Source organism: Pteropus vampyrus, unplaced genomic scaffold (genome assembly GCF_000151845.1).
Source record: "Pteropus vampyrus isolate Shadow unplaced genomic scaffold, Pvam_2.0 Scaffold240, whole genome shotgun sequence".
In the NCBI taxonomy this organism is placed as follows: Eukaryota; Metazoa; Chordata; class Mammalia; order Chiroptera; family Pteropodidae; genus Pteropus; species Pteropus vampyrus.
Window position 1 is genome coordinate 2162349 of NW_011889021.1, and position 9057 is coordinate 2171405.

The following is a 9057-nucleotide window of genomic DNA, read 5'->3' on the forward strand; positions in this document are numbered from 1 at the left end:
TATTAGCATAGAAGGGAATAATATTGGAAGAAAGTAAACCTGAATTCAAATTCTAGCTCCGGGGTCTATAGCCATGCTACCCTGAACAAGCCTGATCCCATCTGATCTCTGAAGCTAAGCAGGGTCGGGCCTGGTTAGTACTTGGACAGGAGACCACTTACCTAGGAAGACCAAGTGCTGTAGGTGTAACAAATACAAAATAAGAGAACGTAGCTCACAAGGTCCTTGCAATCTGTGAGGTCAACCAAAATAACAAAAAAACAAATTCTAGCTCCGCAATTTACTAGCCATGCGACAGAACTTAGTTACATCATCCCTGTATTATTTAGGGGCCCAAGAAAAAACAGAATTCACCCCAAAGTGGTTCACATAAAAAGATTTCCGTGAAGAGTCTGCTTCGAGAGAAAGAGCAGTGTTGAAAATGGACAAGAGATGCTAGAGACTAGCAACTGTGGGAAGCTGTTACTTCACCAGGGCCTAAAGGAACAAGGGTGGAAATGGTGTTTAGAGATTCCAATGCTGTCTTCAGACTCATAGCTGAAGCTGTGAAGGGAAGACCATCTGGTAAAAGTTGTAGTCACGGAGGGCCATAGTTGTTATCAGAGATAATGGTGTATGGGCAGGCAGGCAGCTGAGAATCACCTTCTCTCTCCTCCTAAATTCCAATTTCCTGCTTGTGGTTCCCGACCAAAAGAGAAACCAGCTGCATGGGAGATTAGGTGATGCAGATTATAGGGGTCAGCCTCCCTAGGGCCAAGTGAAGGGCAACGAATGGATCTGGGAGGCAAATGCAAAGGAATCACTAAGCCTCAATTTCTCCCTGTATATAATGGGGTCACTTGCAAAGTTGCTGTGATTTTACATGGTTGCCAAGCACCGGACCCATTCATAGCACACTGTATTTAGTAAAGGATAATAATTTTAAGATGGTGGAGCATAATGATTAAGAATCTTTAAAGCTTTGGAATTCAGCAGATCTGAATTTAATTTGTCTGTGCCATTTACTAGTCATGTGACTTTGGGCAGTTTACTTCACCTTTCTTAGGTACTGTTGTGTCATCTGTAAAATGAGGAAATATGGCTTACCACAGAGAATTCTAGTAAAGATTAAAGGAGACAATATGTAGTAAGTGCCTAACATAGTGCTGATAGATAGCATGAAGTCTAAGTCACCATACCGGCATCATATAATTTGATTAGTAGAGTAGTAAATGAGATTAGAGTAGTCCCCCCTTATCCATGGGAGACACATTCAAAAAACCCCCAGTGGATACCTGAAACCATGGATAGTACCGACCCCTATATATACTATGTTTTTTCCTATACATAACAAACCTATGATAAAGTTTAATTTATAAGTTAGGCATAGTGAGATTAACAATAACTAATAAAATAGAACAATTATAATAATATACTGTAATAAAAGTTATGTGAATGTGACATTAAGTAAAATAAGGGTTATTTGAACACAAGCACTGTAATACTACCACAGTTGATCTGATAACTGAGATGTCTATTAAGCGGGTAGTGTATACAGTGTAGATATGAAAGACAAAGGGATGATTCACGTCACCAGCAGGCTGGCGTGAGATTTTATCATGCTACTCAGAATAGTGCTCTATTTTAAACGTATGAATTGTTTATTTCTGGAATTTTCTACTTAATATTTTTGGACCACAGTCAACTGTAGGCAACTGAAACTGTAGAAAGCAAAATTATAGATACGGGGGGGACTACCGTAGTTACTAAGTAATACTAGTCTCCCCATCTACCCCCTCCCCTACCTGACACCTTTTTTTCTGCTTCTCAGTTTTTGTGACAGAGCGGGGCTTGCCATATGGTGCCAGGGTTACTATTTTTGCACTTTAGACCGTTAGAAAGTAGTTTTAGTTTAACCTTTTGGCTATCCATTTATTTTGTTTTTAGTTTATGTTCAATAAACACAAAGAGTTAAATGGTTTTCTTCATTGGGCCTAAGTTGGAAGGCAAAGAAATAGAAAAAGACATATTGAAATTCAGTCAGTTTCATTAGCAACATTTGTACATGAAACTCAAATAAAATGTCACCAAGAAATATGAGAGCAAAGGAGATTGTAAGAGTTAATGCATAGCTGTACCATAATAAATGTTCTTTTAAATTTCATGTAATTATAACTGCTCTCTTTGTAAGTTTGATTTGAAGACACATATATGTTTTTCTTTTTGGCTGCATAGGGAACAATGAAATAACCTCATTGACGTAATTGAGCCTGATAACATCTCCTGGTTGTACTGCTGATGTTTCACTGTGGTATTGGTGGTTTTGTAGAGCTCTGTAAAGCATGTTGGACTTATAAACATTCAAACAGAAACTTTTATCAGGATTCAACTTTTTAACCACAAAGAAAAGCTGAATTTATATAAAGGCTCCAGTCTTGGGTTCACTTTATCAAATCAACTAAAAAAAAAATTTAATAGTGTATATTATACCTCATGTTAGGAGAAATGCTGTTTTTAAAATTAGTTTTTTACAGATAACCACAGTATGTGAAAATATATTAAATTCTGACACTGCCTTATATTTGAACTCAGAAAGAAACAGATAAATATTGGGAGCTCCTAAAAACAGTTAATTAATGTTTCACACTTTCATTAAATGCCTTACAGTGTAGCAGAACCATATTTATAACATTTTACTGTGGTTCAAAATTTAGCTATATTTAAATTAGTCTTGTAAATTATTTACAGAATCTACTTTAGTATTGGGATTGAAGTTTAGATGCCTAAAATTTGCTGACTTGGGCACAATGTATACGCTTTTTACATGGAAGTAAGATTTTAAAACAGCCTTCATAAACTATTATGTATGAGAAACAAATGCTTCTACCAATGTTTCTTAAACTGAGCAAATAGGTTGTGTCGTAGCTTCATTCTATAGCCAACGAATATCTCTTTTTTCTTCTATTTCTCTTAAGTTAGAAAAATCCAAGGGAAATTATAATTTACGATAGAAGGCAGAAGTGTTTTTTGGCTGTTAGCTTCGAATACTCAGATTCAACATGGACCCTGGAATTTTAGTGAATTTTCACTGAAGATTATTTTTAGGGCTATGTCAGTAGCTAAGTTTTATCATACTTAAAAGCTTGAGAAAAAGTTCTTTGCGTTTTATTGAAGAAAATGCTTCTGTTATATTTGCTATTTATGTTTATAGTTTTTCCTCAGCAGACTGAAAAGATGTATACTCTGTGCCAAAGATTGAGTACCTTTGCATTTATGCAATTTCTTTAACATCAAATCATGATCAGCATGTGTGTTTAAACCACCAGCTGTTTTCTGTGAATAAAGTGGCGTGTAGATTTGCAGTTCAGAGATATTCTTATTGTTTAGCAAGGCTCTTCCTTGCTGTACAGAATAATGATTGTCTCAGAACTGATTCCAACACTTGTTTTTTAGTCTCTGTCATAGTTTACAAGATAATCATTGTAGTATGGGTTTTTCTGTGATAAACACATAAAAAGTTATCTACCATTGTTCTTCATGTGTATTACACATACACCAAGAGCTGATTTAGACCTAGCATATGAGCGCTTTTATCCAGCAGTAAAGTAAAATATCTGCTGTGTACAAATGTGACAGTAATTACTCTTTTACTTTATATGCCCTTTCAATTCTGTGCTACCCCAAGCTGTAATATGGTAAATACATTTTGGAAATTATTTGATAGGTTCTCTCTTACAGCATAATGTTTATCATCTGTCTGGTCAGCTTTAAAAAGTTTCTTGGCAATAGATTTATCTTTTTTACATGCTTTTGCTGTGAGGAGCATAGAATCTGAATGGTACCTACATAGTATTTTTCTCTTCTGTTTTAGGAACAAAAATCTTCCGTTTCATACAAAAATAAAAACAAATAAATAAAAACAACAAAAACAACAACAAAAACCCATTACATTCTTGTTCTAGAGAAATTCTATTGGTTTACCACAAAGATTTTTATGTTTTGTTTGAATATATCATATAAGTTTCCATGGATTTCAATCATTATTTGACAAAGTTTCAAAGTAAACAATATTCAGAAGAATATAAGGTGAATGAATTGCAAGCCTAAAAAAAATAAAAATAAAAATAAAAATCCAACTTTTAGATAGTCACTGTTATATGTCCTGGTCATATTTTTGTTTTTATGGGTTTGTGTGGTATTTTCACACCCACAGATTTGAATTCTTTTTGCACTAGAGTCTTGTTCTTGATCTAGGCTTAGCATTTATTCTGAGTTATTTACGTTACTATTTTTATAAACACTTTAATCTTTAGGAAACCAATTTTGAGCCATTTATGTATTTATTTTTTTGATTCGGGATATAATACAACGCAATTAAAAGAATGCAAACTTAATAGATATAAACAATATTCTAATGACACGAAAATACTTTAGCTAAGATGATTTGTACTCTTAAAGAAGAGTGTAAACTAAATTGATTTCTTTTTCCCATCTAAATAGTTCCCACCACTGAGAAATAACTTGTTATTCACAGGTCATAATTTGATGAATAATGGCTAATACTGTGTTACTGATCTAAGTGCTAATATTATAGAGACACTGAGCTCTATTTTCATTGAGGATTTTGCTCCGTTGGGTAATTTATATCATTAGTTCTCTTACTGACTTGGATAATTCCTATTAAGAGCAAACAAGCAGTAGAACCTACCATGTTAATGACAAAAGGAGTATTATCTCACGTTCTTTTCTAAATATTGCTCCATTTTGTTCTTGCCACTTGCAGCACGATTTCTCAAAGGTTCTTTCTATTCGCTATCTCTACTTTTTTTACCTTCCTAAATTCTTAATTTACTATAAAATATGCATAAAGTATGGAGACTAAGGATAACAAACACCATCTACTCGCCATTACCATTAACTTTGATTACCAATAACTTTGAGGTTCCCTGTGTGCCACTCTTAGATCCAGTTCTCTTCTTCCTTAGAGTTGTTCACCATCCTGCATTTCTTTAGTTTTCCATATATTTATATTCATAAAAAGGTTATTTCAACATGTATTTTATTTTCCACGTATGAAATTATACTATATGTATTTTTCTGAGACTTGCTTTTCTCATTCAGCGTTGTTTCTAGGATTCATTCATATGGTACTCCATTTTCACTGTTGTATTCCATTGCATGCCAGAATTTCTCCATTTTGTGATTGGACATTTCGGTTGTATCTAGTTTTCTTGCCACCCAAAACAGTGCAGCTGTGTGCATTCATGTTCTTTTCTCCTGGTGTCAAACTATATAGCAAAAGATCAAGCTTTGGGATTTTCTCTTCAATCTGTTGTGGATTGATGCTTTTGTACAATACCCTAAAAAGGACTCAGCAATGTCAAGTTGCTATAAAAATTTCCAAACATTTACTCTTAATTTCTGTATTTATCTTATTGTGGACCACACTTTGAACAGTGCTGCTCCAAGATATATTTAGCTGCACAATTCCTGGGTCATACATCTTCTACTTATGCAGAAAATTTTGTTTTCTCAAAATCACTAATATTCTAGTCATTCAGATTACACAGAAGGCAGTCTACCAGCAATTTGTGGCTTTCATCGTATCTGTTTTTGGTTCCTAATATGCAGGGGATTTCAGACAAAGACTTGCTGTTTTTTGGTAAATGTATTTTTGATGCTAGAGAAAGGGACTGAAGTAAGAATGAGCTTCTGCTTAAGAGTTCTGTCAAAGCCAGCCTAGCAGTTTCAAGTGAGAGAAAACTATGATAATGGAATGACGAGCTAAGGAGGAGTGTATTTATTAAGGGAGGTGGACTGCAATATAAAGGCTACAGTAGAGAGATCTAAAAAGTCAGCATAGAGAAAAAAATTTGTACGCAGTAAGGTTTTTAGAAACCTCTAAGAGCACAATTAGAATAGGGTGTACATTACCTCTCATGTTGGCAGCAGCTTCTGCGTTGGTAGCCTCGTAATGGCCTTCAGTGCATTAGGGAACACTCTCAGAATTGAGCTAATGTTGCTTCTATAAGCAACAAGCAGGGCTGCTTTATATCAGTGTTTCTTGATCCTATTTTCATTATCACCCCACTAAGGAACCTTTTTAGACATTTTTTTCCTAATCATCCCTCCCCTCTATGAAATCTTAATACCATATATTTACAGAGTATATATGATTATGTACTGTGGCGTTTAGAAGGCATCATTTTAACATTTTTAAGATTATTATTTTTTTGCCCCCAAGAACTAATTTTCACCTTAGGAGTGATAGAACAACACTAAGAATGTATGATATGAATAAAAATATGCCTTTTAACATTAGAGTATAATATTTATTTAATCATATAGGTGAGTGAAGAAAGACTCAGTGTTAAGAAAGTATCCTAATGGAAGTATGCTTGAATTAGCAAAAGAAATCAGCTTCTACTTAGACTAATGAATTGGGGAAATGAGGTATGGGCATTAGTCACTGTTTGATGGTACCCTTGTAAAAGAAATACAGAAGTATAGATTGGACAATAGTATACTCAGGTAAGTTTGTAGCTTCAAACTCAATGACCCATCCCATCGTGTGGCTCTGTCTTCACTCCTATTCTGTACTTTTATTGTGAACTTAAGAAAACATTAAGATTTACAGATGTCATGATGATGGGAAGAACTGTTACTGAGCTGAACAAGAGTTCATCTGCCTGCACACACAGACTGAAAGAAATTAGTTTAAGATTGGTGCCAGTCTGGAGAGCTGGTGAGCTTGTGCTCCAGAAAACCTGATGGAAATTGAAACAACAGGAGAAAGTTAGAGATTAGGAAACAAACATTATCTTGGAATTTATCCAGTCGGTGGTCCTCATTTTGATGAGGTTCAGCCCGTGTTTTCAGATGTTTTTCTTTCTTTCGATGAATATCCTGCAGTCTGAGATAGGCTCATAAGAGTACTCAGGTTATTGAGTGGTGCTTCCTGATGGTATTGTCACTCAGACAGAAAGGCGTGAATCTAGAGCTGGCTTAACTCAGGAGTGGTGGATCCAGGGCTTGATTCCTTCTAGTTTGACAGAGGAATGAATTGTTACTAAAATCTAATAGGGTCTTCCTCTTTAGGTTCAAGCTGATCGTCATGATATTTATTTTTCCAAGATTTTGAAAGTACCCAATTTCCAGAATTGAAATGGTGTAAAGGGACATTTCTAGGGGTAGTTCACCCTGACAGAAGCAAACTTATGAATAGCAATTAAAGTCAACCTCGAATAGTGTACATATCTGGTAGTGTCTGGTTCTTTGACCTTTAGGGTCCCCAGTTTCCCCAGTGTTTTCTCGAAGACATGAGGGTCTCCCATATAACATTTCATGAAGAGTCAGTTGAATCTTGCTTCTGAGGGCCACTCTAATCCTAAGCAAAGCAATGGGCAGTATCTTGCCCCATTTTAAATTGGCCTCTTGACAAATTTTGGCAATAGTTTTCTTTAAAGTGTGGTTTATCTTTTTCATCTTTTCAGTGGACTGTGGTCTCTAAGAAGTGCGGAGTTTACACTGTACTCCTAAGAGACTGGAGGCTTCCTGGGTTACTTTAGCAATAAAGGCGCTATTGTTGCCACTTTGGATAGAAAAAGGCAATCCAAATCCAGGAATAATTTCTTTTAATAAAGTCTTTATTACTTCTGATGCCCTTTTTGATCTCCATGGAAATGCTTCAACCCATCCTATCACGGGATCTATACATACTACCAATATAGATAATTTCCAGTAGTTTTGGGTATCACAGTGAAGTCAATTTGCCAGTCTTATCCTGGGCCCAATTCTCAGCACTGGAGTCCTCTGACTTCAAGGAGAAGTCCCATCTCTGGATTATTTCTGACATAGAGGGTGCATTTTTGAATCACCTTTTGAAGAGTCCTCTACATACCCGGCTCAGTAATATATTTTTGTATCCATTGGAGTGTGGCATCCCGTGCATAATGAGTACTCTGGTAGATAGAGTTGACTGTTTCTTCCATTAGGTGTTTAGAATTATTCTGCTTCTGCTTATCCGTGCATCTTTCTGGTGAGTGGTGAAGCCCCACTTTTTTGCTTATTCTAGGTCTTCTAAAGAATGTGCAGGCTGGGCTAGTTTTAAATCAGTGTCAGGAATATGCCACCAGGGGATATCGGGACATTTGTTCAGGCCACCAGCTTAGAAGCTGAGTCTGCTTTATCGTTCCCTTGAAAGATTAAGCCGCCTATCTTCTGATGGCTGAGACGATGAATGATAGCAATCTCCTGAGGTTCCATAACTGCTTGCGGGAGATTTAATATCTCTTGGGTATGTTTAATTTCTTTACCTCCTGATGTTAAGAGCTGTCTTTCCAAATAGCCCTTTAGGTGTTTACCATGGTAAATGCATATTTGGAGTCAGTGTAGACGTTGACTCTCTTAGCTTTTCTAGGTGCAAGACTGAGGTCAGGGCCAGTAATTCAGCCTTCTGGGCTGAAGTTCCTGTGGTCTTTCAGAGGGTGTTGTTTTAGATGAGGGATGGTTGCTCCTACTCATAGTCGTATTTGGATTGCGGTGGCTCTTTTTGCCTTTCCGGGTTTGCCCTTTGCCCATACTTTCAGACTTAACTTCTTGCAGGATTTCTTTGGGAACCTCAGCCAGAACTTCCTTCTTGGGCAAAGCCAGCAATGCGGCCTATAAAGCACAAGCTTCTTTCTGGAGGTCACTTAATATCAATATGGCTTGGGGGCAAAGGTATTTTGGCATTTAGTTCAGTTTCATCCTGAAAGTGGCACTGGGCATTCTGGCATATACAAGAAGCTATGTTTAAGATTTGTTTTTTTCCATTTGGCAATCTAATGGCTGGAGAAGTGGCTTGTATAGTGACTCTTCTGACGCTCCAGGACTGAGCATTGTTTTGGAGTTTACTCAGTCTAGTATTTAATACAGAATATGTGGCTTCAGTGTCACTCAAAGAGTCAGTTAATTTCTTTCCCCCATTAGAGTGACCCTGGGTTCTATGTGAGTGATGTTGAAGGGGCCAATTGAGTTGATTGGAACCCCCGGACCCCCGGGATAATTAGGGCGTCTGTAACACTTCTCTTTCCTCTT

At 36.5% G+C, this 9057-nt stretch overlaps 1 protein-coding gene and 1 pseudogene across 1 annotated transcript in view; both read left to right on the plus strand.

Moving 5' to 3' along the window:
• PDE3B (phosphodiesterase 3B) overlaps window positions 1–9057 on the plus strand; it is a 159082-nt gene that overhangs the window by 77652 nt on the left and 72373 nt on the right. The gene's annotated exons all lie outside the window — the stretch shown is intronic.
• Window positions 64–186, plus strand: LOC111728973 (annotated as a pseudogene).